The sequence below is a fragment of the Peromyscus californicus genome, unplaced genomic scaffold, assembly GCF_007827085.1.
Source record: "Peromyscus californicus insignis strain IS unplaced genomic scaffold, ASM782708v3 Scaffold_7__1_contigs__length_154581171, whole genome shotgun sequence".
Classification (NCBI taxonomy): Eukaryota; Metazoa; Chordata; class Mammalia; order Rodentia; family Cricetidae; genus Peromyscus; species Peromyscus californicus.
In genome coordinates this window covers 86,891,321-86,908,259 of record NW_026294595.1, presented here as the reverse complement: position 1 = coordinate 86,908,259, position 16,939 = coordinate 86,891,321, and the positions used below count along the sequence as shown (strand labels likewise).

General features: G+C 40.6%; 2 protein-coding genes and 1 long non-coding RNA gene across 3 annotated transcripts in view; 1 reads left to right on the top strand and 2 right to left on the bottom strand.

Moving 5' to 3' along the window:
• The window catches only part of Aven (apoptosis and caspase activation inhibitor), a 137,609-nt gene that overhangs the window by 82,699 nt on the left and 37,971 nt on the right, over positions 1-16,939 (bottom strand). The window lies entirely within an intron of this gene.
• Positions 4,895-8,928, bottom strand: LOC128102214 (uncharacterized). Its single transcript, XR_008215354.1, has 3 exons — positions 8,641-8,928; positions 8,434-8,488; positions 4,895-6,887 (listed from the first exon to the last, which is right to left on the bottom strand). It is a non-coding gene; the product is annotated as an uncharacterized LOC128102214 (long non-coding RNA).
• Chrm5 (cholinergic receptor muscarinic 5) overlaps positions 6,881-16,939 on the top strand; it is a 65,621-nt gene continuing 55,562 nt past the window's right edge. The window contains exon 1 of the mRNA XM_052725783.1: positions 6,881-6,999. The gene's annotated coding sequence lies outside the window, so the exon portion shown is untranslated. The remainder of the gene's footprint in view (positions 7,000-16,939) is intronic.

Below are 16,939 nucleotides of genomic sequence, written 5' to 3'. Positions count from 1 at the left end.
AGACACTGCCAGTCGCCGCCATGACAAGCGAAATGTAAGGTACTGGTAAGCCACAAGCCACGTGGCAATTTATAGACTAATAGAAATGGGTTAATTTAAGATATAAGAACTAGATAGCAAGAAGCCTGCTGCAGCCATACAGTTTGTAGGCAATATAAGTCTCTGTGTGTTTACTTGGTTGGGTCTGAGCGGCTGCAGGACTGGCGGGTGAGAGATTTGTCCTGACCGTGGGCCAGGCAGGACTGCAGAAAACTCTAGCTACAAAATCCTGTCTTGAAAAACAAATTAAGACACCCAGTCCCCCACCGCTTGAAGCCTTGCTGTATTCCCTTTTTCCTGCATACCCTGACAATGACTGCTTCTACTTACTCATGATGATACTAAAGTGTCTATTTGTCTCTTCTACCCAAGCCATCTCTAATGGCTTTATGTAATACTACCTAATCTTGGGGCTAGTCTTTCTCATTTACTCTTCAAATATTTCACAAAATTTATTAAATGGAAAGTGTCCCAACTCCTGAAGGATCACCAATGTTGTTCTAAGGTCTGCACCTATTGGAATCATGTCCATCTGTCCTTTTGTTTCACACACGCATATGTTACATACTGTTTGAATCATATTAAACATGTTGAGTTCTTCAAGCATTTTTTTATGATGAAAACTTTCCAAGTCTCCTCTTACGGTCTGCTGAAATGCATGGTACATTAATCAATACTTATACTACCATGCAATAGCACAACAGACCTTATTGCTCCTACAGAACCATCACTGCCTGCTGATCAATCCTTCCCCATCTTTCCCAACGCCCTGCTCTCCCCAGCCTGTGGTAACTACCATTCTACTCTCAACTGCTTTTAGAGTCCTCATAGGTAAGGTCACATAATAGTTGTCTCTGTGTGTCTTATTTCATTTTACATAATAATCTTAGGTCCAGCCATATTGCCACAAATGACAGAATTTCATTTTTTTTTTAATTTTTTGGTTTTTTGAGACAGGATTTCTCTGTGTAGCTTTCGTCTGTCCTGGATCTCGCTCTGTAGACCAGGCTGGCCTTGAACTCACAGACATCATCCTGGCTCTGCCTCCCAAGTGCTGGGATTAAAGGCATGCGCTACCACCGCCCAGCCAAATTTCATTCTTAACGGCTAAATACTAGCCCATTTGGTATATTGTACAGTGATTCTATACGTTTAGAAATAGATTCATCATTTAGAAAGTGACTAATCATTAACTTCTAATTTTTTCTATGGAACCTCTGTTACAAGAAACTTTTACTAAACCCTTTGCTGATTGCTTTCTAAAGTCATCCTTAAACTTGTTTGGAACCACTAATTACAATTTAGTTCAAAATATTTATCCATATAAAAATTCTTATGAAATAGTGTGATGATTAAGTTGATACTAACTGCACCAAGTTTGGGCCCTCCTACTGAAATATGTAGCCCTGAATAGAACAGGTTATGCACCCACATAAGAAAGGATAGACCCCAGCATCTACTGTGTGAAATGGGGAGAAAGAAGTACATTTTCTCTACAGTGCCTTCCAGAAGTAATAATATATTACATTCCATTGCAATGATGACAACCACTGGCGCCTATAAGCACTTGCCCCATACATGACAGTCGTTATACTTGGTGCTTTTCATGGGTCACTAAAAGTACTTTGAAAAGCACGCTACCTTAAGGCACATTTCTATTTCAAAGACCATGAGACCAGAGGTTCAAGTGAGACAAAGGCCCAAACAACAAATTATCTAGAATAAAGCAGCAAACCTCTTTGAGGCCTACTCACAGAAGGGGTGTGTGTGTGTGTGTGTGTGTGTGTGTGTGTGTGTGTGTGTGTGTGTGTGTGTGTGTTATAGAGATTCCCTAAAGATTAGACACATAAACGCCAGAGCCCACTCAAACAGCCCGGCAAAGAACGGCTCCTGGCTGATAAAGGGGCAGAGTCCCAGCACCAGAGGCCAGGAGTGACCTCACTCTGAATGAGTATCTAGAGACTATTCTAGGGTCTCTGACAAATCTGCAAATCTCAAGGACCTGGCAATCGGGATGCAAAGTGCATGCTGTGGTTGGGGTCACATGTGGTCCTATGAACATGTACCTACTAGGGCAGAGACCTCACATTTTTTTAAAAGCTACGCTCAGGCCACAGAACAGTACTGGGATTTGAAACATAACACTTAATAAATCTTAGTACCCAATGTCTCCTGGAGTGTATCCAGTCTGTAAGCTAGGCTGCAAAATCAGCTTCCTGAAGTGAGGTCTGGAGACCTCTAGTGGTTGTCTGCAGTTCACGGAAAGAAGAGGTTAAAGGCAGGTCAAAGTCTGAAGCAGGAAACCAAGATGCAATGACAGAGGGATGCCTCAGGAAGTTTAGAAACACTTCTGAAATTGACATCTGAAGATAAAATACTCTCGATTTATTCAGACATGACCAATAGGAGGGAAGCAATTGTTCCCTGATGGTCAACTTTACTATAAGGGTCACAGCTCTTTATAGCACCATGTTCACTTTTCACTCTTTTAATGAAATTTAGCGGAATGAATCCCTAGCTCCATAGTTAAAGCACTTGCCAAATGACTGTGAGGGCCAGCGTTTGCATCCCCAGATCCTACACGATGGGCGGTGGTGTAGCAGCTACCTGTAATTCTAGCACTTGAAATAATGGTTTCCCAGAGTGATCTGGCTAGCTAAAACAGCAACACTGGCAAGCTCTGGGTTCACCTGATAGACCTGCCTCCGTGAGTAAGGTAAGGAATGAGCAAGGAAAACATCCAGTAGCAACTCTGGGCCTCCATATGCACTCTCATACACATTCATTTGCACCCTTATGCACGTGTGCCACACACAGGCAAACACAAATATACAACAGGAGTGCACACACTATACATACACATACACATGAGAAAAAGAGAAAAAGATCCATGTATAGCATTATAAAATACACTATTTGGGCCTGACGGTGGTGGCACATACCTTTAATCCCAGCACTCAGGAGGCAGAGCCAGGCGGATCGCTGTGAGTTTGAGGCCAGCCTGGTGTACAGAGCGAGATCCAGGACAGGCACCAAAACAACATAAAGAAACCCTGTCTCAAAAAACAAAATAAAAAAAAAAAAAACAGCATTTGAGGGACCATGAAGAAACAGAATATATGATTCTAGAAAGTTAAAAAAAAAAGTAATGCTCCTTTGTAAATGCAAAACATAGAAGAAAGGAAGAAGCTATCCTTCTCTAAATTCCCACTATATCCTCAAAGAGGGTCAACTCTCAACACCATCTGCAGGTCAGCTGGGGTTCCAGAGGATCTTCACATCTCATCTGGTAGAATGCTGGTCACACTGGAGAAGAGCTTCTGCTGAAAAAGATAACAGGTGTCTGGTGCATCCAAAACACTCCTCACTCCCAGTAAGGAATGGAAAGAGCCTGCTGGCCGCTGGAGCCATTGTCTCGATCATACTACAACCCAACTATGTACTATGAACTATGTACAGCCGAGAAAGTAAAAATAAGTGTAGCTTTCTATAAACAAAATCAATACCAGGTATGCTTTATAGTCAACTTGACAAGATTAGAATCACCATGGAAACAAAGCTCTGAGCATGTATACAAGGAATAATCTAAATAAGGTTAACTGGGGTAGAAAGACCCACCCTAAATATAAGTGGTTCCATTCCACAGACAAGGGTCCCAAACTGAGTGAAAAGGAGATAACCTCTTTTGGGTTGGGAACAGTCTAGGTCATCAAATGAATCAATGATTTTCTTCTAATTCCGTTTATAGCTATTGGGAGATCATGATTTGAAATAGAGTAGGAACTTAAACCTAAAGCATCCAGTTTATTATTACTGCTCCATAGGCAGCCTCTCTGTTCACCAATTAATCACATAAACTTCCCCAATAGGACAGATGCCTCCCTGATGCTGACTGGACATTATAAATGACAAGGATAATTACAGACCACTTAGAGGAATGCAGCACTTTGGCTCATCTTTCAGTTTTAACTTAAATACATACATACATACATACACACACACACACACACACACATATATTGTTGGTCATAGTACTACCTCCTGGGCCTTCTATAAGTGACTGGCACATACCTAAGTAGTAAACACATACAACTTTATTTAACAAGACAAGAGACAAGGCATGATTGAGATCATGTAAAAATGCTACATAGAGTTACTAAGCCTTCACACCACAACAACAGAGTGAGGAGGACCTTGGCAGTGTGTTACCTATGATTTATGAGCACCTTCCAAGAGGGGCATTCCATAGCTGGAAGCCCTCAGCACTGGCTTTAAGCCCAGGCAGGCACGGGAAAACAATTTCCGTCCATGTTCTTTTAATGGTTCCCCATATTTCACCTTCTCATTTCTCAGTCATCCAGCCACTTAGGGAGATGAAGGGAGATGAGAGAAGAGATCTGAATGAGAATAAACCTCAGCAAAGGAGGAATAGCACACAGCTTTCTCAAACTTCATTCATGTTCTTGCATTCCTGGAAAAGCAGACAACCACATGCTGTCTAATTAGGAGCTGGGTGTGCACAGGTGTGGGAAGTAAAATTCACAGAGAGGAGCTCTAGACATGAGAAAGGTGTGTGGCGCCCTAGTCACTGGTCCTCGTGAACACCATAGCCTCACTGGCTTGGTCTTTACCTCATAGAGCTCTGTCCCATGCCAATGGCGAAACATTGGAATATTCATTAAAGAAGTGTCTACTGTGTTTGATAAGAAAACAAGCAAGGTGGTGTTACTCAGCAGCAACTATATTTGACTACATTTGCCTAGCCCCTAAAATACTCTTGAAATATTGGGACAGGATCTTGAATTCTAGACAGAGTCAAGAAAATCCCCAGAAAGCAATGAACCAATCCAACCACAAGTTTTTAAAAGATTTATTTTTTGATTATGTTTATTTGTGTCTGTGTGTGGGTATGTGTATATGAGTGCAGATACCCAAGTGCAGGTGCACATGGTGACCAGAAGGTGTCAGGTCTCCTAGAACCAGAGTTACAGGTAATTGTAAGCTGCCCAACATGGGTGCTGGGAACATGGGTGCTCAGGTCCTCTGTAAGAGCAATACACACTCTTAACCACTGAGCCATCTTCTCCATGCCCCCAAAATTATAATTCTTTTTAGTAGTACAGCATCAGTGTCAAGTAGGAAAGGGTTCAAGAAAGTACTAGAGATATTTTCTCTTGTATATTCATGCTCCCGATCAGCATGGAAGATATTATGAAATTCAAATTACTTCTTTCTCATATGTAATGCTTGCCAACTAAGTACAAGTGTACACTTTGAAGTCTCACTTGAGAAACCCTATGAAAAGAGAGAGCTTCTGAGAAACAAGGGATTTCAAGTAGAGTGGCTAGTGTGGATGACCACAGAGAACATCTGAAAAGGGTTTGTGTAGTTTTAAACTACATAGAGTTAAACAGAAAGAAATGAAAGGAAATTTCCTTTCAAGTATTTCAATAAAGAGAAAAATACCAGGAGTTACTGAATCACAGCAATGGGTCTAAAGGGAGTCTATGTATTTCCTTTCACCTTTGTCCAAGTTTGAAGTTTTCAACAATTAGAAATTTTTACAACATCCTAGTGGCTAGTCATAGTCCTAAAGGACTTCACTGAGAAGTGGGTGAAAGGTCCTTGCCAGATTTAACAAGTACAAAAATTATGAAACTGGCATTTTTATATCTATACTTTATATAGCTGATCAGAATTTCATGAAGTTTAAGAAAAACTGGTTGAAGACCATTCATTACATTTTATACCAAGTGATTTGTAATGCTTTATTCCACAGCAACAAAACACATGTGCCCAAAGGATGTATAAAAACATATGTGTCTTTTATTAAGGAAAAGAAAGCCTTTCCCTGTCACCCTTTTTAAAACTCACAGTATATGCTTTCCTTCTAAGACCTCTGAAAAGTTCTCTTTCACTGGAGAAAACTGGACAGAACCTCTGTAACACTGCATGGCAGAGGCGGGAAATGTTTCTAGCCAAAAGGACAGACAGGAGAGATGCCATTCGTAAGACATCCGGGAACTGAATTCCAGCTACCTCTTGCTAAGCTAAGCTCTCTTTTTTTTCCTTCCAAAAATACGTCATTTAACTGCCTGTCAAAATAACCCTTGCCTGGTCTACCTGATCACACTCCAGAGCTGCAGCCTCCTCTGGATTCCCTCCTCAGTGACAAGCTGCTCAGAGAGCACCTAGTGAACAGCACACGCCCCTCTGCTCCTGTCTCTCTTCCTGCTAGGGCGAATGGCAGTCCATGGAGAGAAGTAATTAATGGGTTCATTACGTATGAAAGCAGCATCCCACCACTTGGCTGTCTGGTTTGAACGGATCCTGTCAGCGTTTCATTCATGTTCAGTGTCTGGGATATGATAAAGCTGTTCTTCCTTTTGGATTTTTCCCTCACCACTCAGAAACCACTAGAGCAACGTGTTAACAGAAGCACTCAGGAAGAGAAGAAATTCTTCACCTCTGCAGACAGGAGGCTGAGGACGGAAAGTTGTTCAGGAGAAAGCCAAGGGAAGCAGAAGGTGCTAGAGAAGAGCCGTGCTTCTGGAACACACAACAACGTTAAAGCAGTGTGATTTGGGAACGTTTGCGATTCTGAATTACAGGTGAGCAGAACTTTTCCAGAGCATAAAACATCTGCAGGAACAATCAGGATTTCTCACCGCTGAGAGAGCCAATGAATTTTTAATAAGTTCTGAGCGCTGTGGTCAGATCAACTGCTGTTATCTGATAAAGGCAAAATTCGCCCTCTGATTTCCATAATCCTATCCAAATGGAGTCTTCGCCTTGCTGTGAGCAGTTCTAACTAACACCAACCACGGGATTAGCGGGCCTCGGAGATGCTGCAAGAAGTAAGACAACACGGGTGAAAGAGATCACCCCAGCACAGTGGAAGAGGCATTTCGAGTATGAGAGCTTAGCATTCCTCACTACGCTTCAGCCAACTGCTGCCAGGTAAGACTCAATTTTATAACATTAATTCATAGCTTGGCTATTGGAATGAAACCTGCTACTGCAGTGCGTGAGCCAGGAGATCTGAATTTCATGTGGTTCTTTCTCCCTTAAGCTTTATGCAGATTGAAACCTTCTGAGGTAAACACCTGTTTCTACTTAGGCTGCACCTTAGTCCCTCACAACTTGACAATAAAATGGCTTGCAAAGCCCATTCATTTTTCACTGAACAATCCCACCTTTTTCTTCATTTTTTAAGAATGACAATTTTATTTAGTAACTTGAAAGTATAAGAAGAATCCAAAATGCTGCCTAAAAGGCACCCACAGAGGGTTCACCAAGCTTGCCAGGAAACCTGGGGGAAAGGAGGGATTCGCAGACATGGTTAGCAACATTTCTGTCAATGTTTTTAAAAGGCTCAAAGACTGACTTTAATTCTTAGCAAAAACAAACAAACAAACAAAAAAACCCTAAATTGTGTTGTCACTCTCATTCACACTGATGGAAACAACCTCTAATGGGGTGAATTTACCCCAAAGATAGCAGGGATATTTCTGTAGCAGAGCAAATAAGGATATTTAAGAACAGAACAAAAAGAAGTCTGGCACATTAAAACCTCAAAAGTTTTCATCCAGGCTGATAATCCAAACTAAAAATGCAAAGGACTAGTGAAGCCATGGAAGAATTTTAAAGGGTAGAGTGTCTTGTACAAACTCCCTAGCACTCGCTCCAGAATGAGGCTTCTAAAGAGACTTTCCGTGTAAAAATCACAGAAAGGAATCATCAACTGTCCTTCACCTGATAACATTTTAATTTCTTCCATAAAACTTCATTGGTATGAAGTCACTGTCATAAGTTCAATTGAAAAGTCAGGTTCAAAAATCTTTGCTATTTCTATTAGTTTGGAAGGGTGGAGATAAGAAAACAACAAATGCACACCACACCTAACTAAAGAAATTTGCTAAGCCAAGAAAAACTGTCCAAAGTTGTTATTCTAAAAACAAATGTGAGCACTGGGGAGATGGCTGCTGAACAGACAGACCACTTGCCTGGCCTGTGCAGGCCTGAATTCCGTCCCCAGAACAAAGTAATAGGAAGGAGGAAAACTGCTCCATTTCACTGAACTCTTGGTTTTCGGTTTTTAACTAAGAGAGTGGGATACAGCACTCCTCTCTGACTCTTTTTAAGACACTGCATAAATAGTCTTAAATGTCACATACCTTTTGCATCTAAAGTCATTAAAGACTCTCACTTGTCATTTTCCAGTAACAAAGGCAAGCAGTAATTCCAGTACAGATAGTGACCTGCCTGTCAACTACACCAATGTGTTTCAGGGGGAAAAAAAGACTATAAATTCCAAAGTTTCACTTATATAACAGCCTAACTAAAGGGCTAGGTTTTTTCTTTTTTTCCCAAATCCTAACAGTTGAGACTTACTTGATCGTTACAGGTTCTTTTCATCTGTTTCCACCTTGTTTTACAGATTGACATGCTTCAAAAAAAAAAAATGAATTTTAAGTGAAAAATGCCAAATAATATTTCAAATCATAATTTAAAAATTTAGTTATCTAGAGAAAAAGGAAATTTACAACACTGTGCAGAATGGAAGGGGATGTAAAATAATGGCCCTGGTATTTTACTTACTCACTGTTATGAGGAAGATTGATGTACCACTTCTCGGGGACTTTGCTTCCTTCCATAGCTTAACCTCCAATGACAATAGATGAACAGACAGACACCAAATACCAACTCCTAAGCTAGTCTAGGGAAGCATTAGTGCCAGTGAACCTTCACTTTCTCTCCATTCAGAAAGCTACGTCATCCTCAGCAACAGCTTCCAAAAAAGACATAGTAATTCAGAACAATCTACAATTACCAATGTACTAAAAAGCTAAAAAGCACTGTTATCTTTAGCATCTCATAGGTACAAATGGGTAAGGTTTTTTTTTTTTTTTTTGAGACAGGGTTTCTCTGTACAGCCCTGGCTGACCTGGAGCTCACTCTGTAGACCAGGCTAACCTCACTCAAGATCTGCCTGCCTCTGGGCATGTGCCACCATGCCCAACGGGTTTAGTTTTTCAAATTGTTTGTGTGGGGTGCATGTGTGAGACAGAGACAGAGAACAGAGACAGACAGAGACAAAGAGAGACAAGAACAGACAGAGACAGAGAGAGTGGTGTATGGGTAAGTAGGTGGGCGACCATATATGGAGAGATCAGAGGAAACTGTGGAATTGTCTCCTACCTTTATGGGGGATTGAACTCAAGTTACCAAGTTTACATGGCAAATGCCTTTGGTCACTGAATCATCATTTAAAACCATGTAAGGGGTTTTTAAGTGAGTACCTTAAGACTGAGTTTATTCATGAGAATTTTCCTTAGTATCAGTAGATTTAACAATTCATGAGATTTTGAATCTTGGTGAATAGTCAATGACTACTAATTGTTTCCGTGAATCAATAAGATACAGGGTAAATGTTTTAACTGTTGTATCCTTATTAGTGATATCTATTATGCTATATCTTAGATTCTGGCCATTTGTCTAATCCAAACTTCCATTTATATCATCCTATAAGTTTCCTATTTAAAGTATAAGAAAAATAGGTGCATGGGTCAAAATGAAGCTCTTCCACCAAGTGTCTCTGCTATCATACCAGTCTTTAAAAGGAAGTCGTTTTGCCTGAAATGACAAGCAACATAATTTTATTGTTATGTTTGTATGTTAAAATTAGAAATATATATAAAATTCCTGTTAATGTACTAGCATTTATCTTATTAAGAAGCCCTATTTTAAGTGCTTTAAATATGTGTTTGCTTATATACATTTGTGTAACTTACAAGTTTTTAATTTTTTGAAACAATTTTTTTAATGTAGTATAGTGGTGCATGCAGAGTTCTGCTTAATTCAATGGGTATTTCAGTAGGACTTCAGCAGGATTGTGTGTTGTGGTTCATTTTCTTTAAGAAGTGACTGAGTTTGAATAAAGATGTAACTCATCATGGACATTCTCCTCCTCTCCAGCTTGTTCCTGCTGAGAGAGAATGATCTTTGGTTTGTGACATCATGGTCTATGACTGGGGAATTGGCTGATATCAAATATGATTATACCCTTTCAGAGGGGCTAGATGCAGAAGAGCTGCAAGCATGCTCATTTCAAGTCACACCACTGAGACACCAGAAAGATCTGTAGCAAGAGCTGCATTAGGAAAGAAAAATGCTTTCACAGCACCTCTCACTTTTCAGCATCAACTACAAAGGATAAAAGTACCACTTTACGGCTTACCTCACTAATCATTTGAAACATCGTGGGGGATGTAAACATCATGTTACTTAATTTCACAGATGAGGAAAAAACAAGATAGAAGAAAATTCCAGTAAGCAAGCAAGAGACATTAGCAGAGCAAGAAAAGGAGTGAGAAAAGAAGTCTCAGGTGCAAGGCTGCCCCCAGTACAACGGGGGACATCAATGCTGCTCAAAAAAACTTGAGAAAAGCTGTCTCAGTACACCTCAAATGGGAAAGACAGGGCCTCTCACTGAGAGAGTCCCAAGTATACATTCTCATGTGGAGCCCAGGGTAACTAGTGTGTGACATTCAAACTAGTATGGTAGACTGGGAGTGAGAAGGGCCCAGTTAACACCCTTCTAAGAAAACAAGAATTTGATAAGAGAGAATCTCCTTCATTAGTAAAAATACTGTGTTCCATAACATCCTTCAACATGAATTTGCAAAGAAAATATAAAAAGAATTCAGGAATTATAAGTCGGAACTCAACACAGGAAGTGAAGCCAGATGCTCCTCTTAACAACGCATGTACACATAGAAACCACATTCCCTCTTGTCATCAGCTTTGTCTGTAACTACAGTTAGCTTCCAATGACAGTGGCAAACAGACGAGTCTTCCACAAACACAGGTGTCGTTTCCCTTTAGACTAATAGCAATTGTCCCAGCTCAAAACCCTAGTCATCTGTGATGGCCTGCGAGGTATAGAACATACACAAATATTACATACAAAGCAAAACATCTCTACACATGATTACAAGCCAACCTCATTATTTATGGTAACCCCTTTTGCTTGAAATGACAGAATGTGACAAGACTGTAAAAGCACTTATCTGCTTCTATGTGCTGATAAATTGCACTGTATTATTGAACAGTTGGACAATCCTGACATCCTCTATGTTTCACATAACATAAAATATTAGGGGCTGGAAAGATGGCTCAGAGGTTAAGAGCACTGGCTGCTCTTCCAGAGGTCCTGAGTTCAATTCCCAGCAACCACATGGTGACACAACCATCTATAATTCGATCTGGCGCCCTCTTCTGGCATGTAGGCAGAATACTGTATACATAATAACTTTTAAAAATATTAGTCAAATAGCTCAAGAATCCAGATCAATCAGAAAATGCTTTTATAGTTCTCATGTGCAATGTCATGTTGCTATTGTCATCAGAGCACACGATCCTTCCTACTTATCACCATAGAAACACAGTATCAAATACTGAGCTCTTTAAACAACCAAGCAAGAGACAATGTCCAGTTCAGTTACTCTAATAAAAACCTTGAACTTTCTGGAACAATAATCCAAAGAAGCTGGCTGGTGTACAATTAAAGTCTTGGTTTGTATCAGGGCACTCCTCTAGTACTTAATCTCTTAGCTCTCACATACTGTTATAAGGACAGTCTTCTTCTACAGGTGGTCATTTCTGGGGACTTGTAACACCTACAAAAAAGCCATTCATGGCTAGAAACTGCCTTAGCACTTTGATACTGCTTCTTCTCTAATACTTTGTCAGGTTACCACTGAAAATGTATGTTTGTCTTGTCTAGGAAACTCTGCATTACTTATGGGTGAGAGCCATAAGAATAATGATCATACCCATTGTCTATTTTCAAGTATGTTCAGAAATAGTTAATCAGTGGGTGTGCTCAATAAGTATGAAAATATATATTCTAGTAGTACATTCAAGAACAGTCTCAAACAGTCTCAAACAAGCAGAAAAACAGTTCCTTCACTGGACGAGGGCAAGTAGTTTACTCAGTATCATGGCCTTTTAGAGCACTTGTACTGAAATAAAAGCTAAGTAGAAACCATACCCATTAAGAAAACTATGGTATTAGCAAATGAACAAATATAATATAGCATATTTATCACTTGAAATATGGAAATCACATTTTCCACACTATGTTGAGATCCAGGAAATCAATAGTCTCAAAGGATTTCAATTGGTTTTGCTGTTAAAAGGTGATTACAGGAAACTGTGGGCAAACATTTTGCAAAGAAACTGAAGAGATAGGGCCTGGGGAGAAGGCTCCAGAGTGCTGCTCTTTCAGAGGACCAGGGTTCCATACCCAGCACCCCCATGGTAGATTGCATCTCTGGATCCAGGGGATGTGATGCCCTCTCCTGGCCTCCTAGGTCACCAGGTACACATGTAGTGCACAGACACATGCAGACAAATACTCATACACAGAAAATAAATGAAAAAAATAAAACACAGAAACTGAAGAGATAGTGACATCAGCTTTCGGATGGTGAGAGCAGAGAAAATTACACCCTCAAAATCTTACATTTATTTTCCTTTTCCCTTCAGCCCTTAGACTGTGCTCAAGTATCTCAGACAAATCTTCCTGAGTTTGTGAGTCAGCCTCACCAGAACCTCAGGATTTCCCATCAGTTAAATCTATGCCCAACAGTCGTGGTTTCTATACGAGCAGGGGCAGTGGCAAAAGCCTGTGCTGTGATGGAAATGAAGGCAAGCATAGCTGGTATTGCTTTAGAACTCATCCTGGGTGCCACGGTCAAGTTAACTGCAGGAAAGAAATGATTAGATGTATGTCTTCACCATGTCTAGAGTTCGATGTTTGTGTGCACAGCTTAAGATCTGGAGTTAGTTTTGTCATCCCATATTTTAGCAGTTACAGTCCTTCAGGAAAGATCTTGGCTAAACTGTCACTATGGAATGCACAGAAACCAGATCTTCTCTGAGACAGAAAGGCCTGCACGTTCCCTGCTTTTGCCGTCCCTCCCATGCTCTTCCGGGACACTTCCTGAAGTCTACACATTGTCATTGTTCTGCCACCTACAGGATTCACAAAGGCACGCTCCATTTTACATGTTTTTGAGTCCAAACAGATACCGCCAAGGACCAATCCACAATTCCTCACGTGAGTCATGTGAATCAATAGTATTTTCTAGCTAAGAGGATACAGGCTGCAAACCAGCATTGCCCAGCCATATAGAAGCCCACACGGTTATTGCATTGCCTCAACAATGATCAAGCAACCAAGATCTAGGATTCAAATAGATTTAAAGTTTATTTTAAACATCTATAATTTGAGTTGGGTGAAATATGCTGGAAGTAAATAAAATGAACAAGATCTCAGTAAATTATATCATGTGTAATCAGGAAGTCAAGCATAGAAACTAAACAGTGAAATTTTGCCATAAAATGTTTCAGAATGAAATGTGAGAAACCAAAAGAATAGTTAGAAATACCAATAAGGAGGACCCTTTCAAATACTCCTTCCTTAACATTTTGCCAATCATTTTTATCATCCTTAGCTGATTCCAGGCTATGGGCTCAGTAACTTAACTGACTATGAAAGCAAGAGAGAGCCTGAGTACTTAAACCTGAGCTTCAATGTAACTGAGTATCATAGCACGTTATAGTAGATAAAATTCACTTAAAAAGGGGGGAATAAGTAATTCCAGAATGTGGGAAGCAGAGTCAGCCAGAGCTACATAGTGAGTGTAGTGAGTGCTTGCCTATGCACAGTACCCTGCATTTGGTCCCCAGTACCTGCCACTACCACATCAGCAAGGCATGGTGGCCCACACCTGTAACCCCAGCACTAGGGACATACAAATTGAAGGATATGAAGTATAAGGTTACCCTCAGCTGTAAAGCAAGCCCTAGGCCCCTGAGCTATATGCAATACTGTCTCAAACAAAAAAAAAGTAGAAATCTGATCTCCTACGCAAAAAGAAAATTTTGATTATTATATTTGACCTATCAGTTATACAACAGTTTACTCATTTCTGCTCAGGAGCCTTCTCCAGTTCAACTCCGTTCGCTGAGGAGTTGTCATAACTGGTATCAAATGAATCCTATTTTAAAACTAGTTACCTGGCTGGAGAGATGGTTCAGTCAGTAAAGTGCTTGCAGCCAAAATTTAAGTCAATCCCTACATTCACATTAAAAAAAAAAAAAAATGCCTGAAATGGTGGCGCGCACTTGTAAGCCACTGAGGAGGCAGCAGAGGATGGTCCCTGGGGCATACAGGCTAGACAACCTAGCTTAATCAGTGAGCTCCAGGCCATTGAGAGACCCTGTATCAAAATTAAGCAGACCATGCCCAAGTAACACCACCCAGGGCTGTCCTCTGGCCTCAACATGCAAGCACACAATGTGCACCTTAACATGTACACGAACACACAAACATGGTTACAAAGTGACCAATATTTTCTCCACTTCCCAAAAGATGTGTTTTAATATATGTTCTTGAGATTCTGCCGTATTTTATTTTGAACTATTCCAAACCAGCCAATGTCTGTGCGATTACTACATGGCTTTAACTGTCATGTTGCACTCCTCTGAGATCATATGCTTTTGTGGGACAGCCATAAATAGACAAGAGGAGAAAAGCTCCAGTGGCCAGCACACCTTCATTTTGTAAGATCCTCTAAAACTACATTACAAAGTCCTTATAATTTTATACTCATAAAGGTTTTTAAGAATCAGACTGACCTGTTACAGCTGTAAATGTACAACCATTTGCATTACCAACAAAGTTAAGTACCAGGAAAAAGTGAGAACTTCTTAAATAAACTTATCTTTTCTGTCTCAGATTGCCAACTGAACTTTTGAGGCAAATGTCCTAGACAGTGGAATCATGGGTTACTTTCTTTTGTATGCTCTCCCCTTCCACTTCTGAGCAAGGCTCTGGTGGTATCATCTACTCTGGACAGGAATAAAATAACCACTGTTACAGGATCTCTTGAGAGGGAAAGCAACTCCCCACAGCCATTTCTTACACAAAAAGGAGATGCCTAAACTGGTCCAAGTGATGAGAGAAAGTGACTGCTGAGTGCTCAGTCTTAGGGGACATCTATATCACCCCCTCCAAGGCTCAGGGGACATCAGGGAAGAGAGGGCGGAAGAATGTAATGGAGGAAGGGGTGGAATATGGAACACTGTCTTTCAGACATGCCATGGCTGTTTCATCTATAAACTCGCAGCAGTTGTGATCACCTGCACAAATCCTGCAAAGCATGTACCCATCAACAAGCTGTCACGGAGAGGGGAGGTACTCAAGAGGCCTCACCCTTCCCTGAAGATTTAGGTGCTTGTGAGTGTAGCTTAGTGGGTAGAGAGCCAGTTTAGCATACCAGATGCCCTGGGCTTCATCTCCAGTACCACCCAACATGAGGTGCTAGAGCCTGACACATATGGAATCCCAGACACTCCAGAGGTGGAAGCTGGAGGATCAGGACATGCAGCTCATACTAGATCTTAATCAGCTAACAGCCCACCCTGTCTATATTAGACCCTTCTCAAAATAACAAAAGAAAGATCAGAGCCATCTCTGAATATTTATAAGTAGTTAATGGTAGCTAGTGGGGAGGGGGCTCATGAGTCCACATTCTTCCCTGAGTTTCTATAGGTAGTGATTGCTGGGTGAGGGAAAAACATTTTCAACCCTAATTAAACCCATTAGGTCACACACACATGCACACATACACAAGAAAAAGAAAAAAGAAATGAAGGCAGGGAGGGAAGGAGAGAAGGAAGGAGGGAGGGAGATAAGGAAAAAGAAAAAGAAAACTTGTGAAAGTATAAGGAAGAATAATTAGCAAAAGCAATCGGTGAGGGAAGTTGACAGGAGAGGGAGAACACTGGGGGTGGTGAATGTGATCAAAATACATTTAAATGCATGTATGAAATGCCAATGAAATCCATGATTATATAGAATTAATATATGTTCATAAAAATACCTATGTTCGTGGTCACAACATCAACTGCTTATGACACGGTTAATACTCTGTACAGAAAAAATAACTGTAGGCTCAAGTGGGTTCTCAGGAGAATAAAGTGGAAAGTATCCATCTCTTCCCTCTTGACTACCATCTACCCTTCTTAGAAACAACTTGAACAAAGACCTCCACTGCTTCAATTCAAGGAAACACAAAAGGCTTGACTACTGCCACGAGACTAGGAGGCTCCAGCTCTGCTGCTATCCTGAAAGGTGATTTTCATGAATTGCTACCACTGAAAGCCCATCTGATCAACACTTCAAAAATGTGAGGGTAAAACAGCCTGAAACAAATCCTCTGCTGCTCACTACCTCCTCCCTTAGACACCACGCATCACAACCCATTCTAACATGTGTGCATGCTCATTGTCTGTTAGAGGGCTAGGTCAACATGCTTAGCTTTCAAGCTGCTCATCCCAGCTCAGTAGCCACAAGGAGCAGAGCTAGCACCCTCTCTCTCCTTTGGGACACTTTGAAAGCAAGGGTGGTCCATGCTTACTTGTCTTCTCAAAGAAGCTGTATATCCATGTCTGGAAAACTGAGCTTTGAAAGTCTTTGACAATGTCTGCAAATAGAGAATCATATATTCTCTTATATACTTGTGTTTTCTGTGATGGAATCTTGATGCAACTTTGTCTTCTCTGTAACACATCCAAGTTCATATTAGAAAGGACAATTTCACAATTCACTATTCCTATTTAAAACTATAAAGAGGCCCAAGGAAGGCTGGCCATCATGAATAAGTAACACCCACGTACTAGCAGTATTTCCTGAGCTCGCTCTGAGCAGATTCCCCCGTACTGTACTAGGACACATCTAAAACATAAGCACAGGACTTGCAGTGGACTTTTTAAAAAAAAAAAACACAAAAGAAGTACATTTTTAAAGTAAAAAAATGAAACCTAT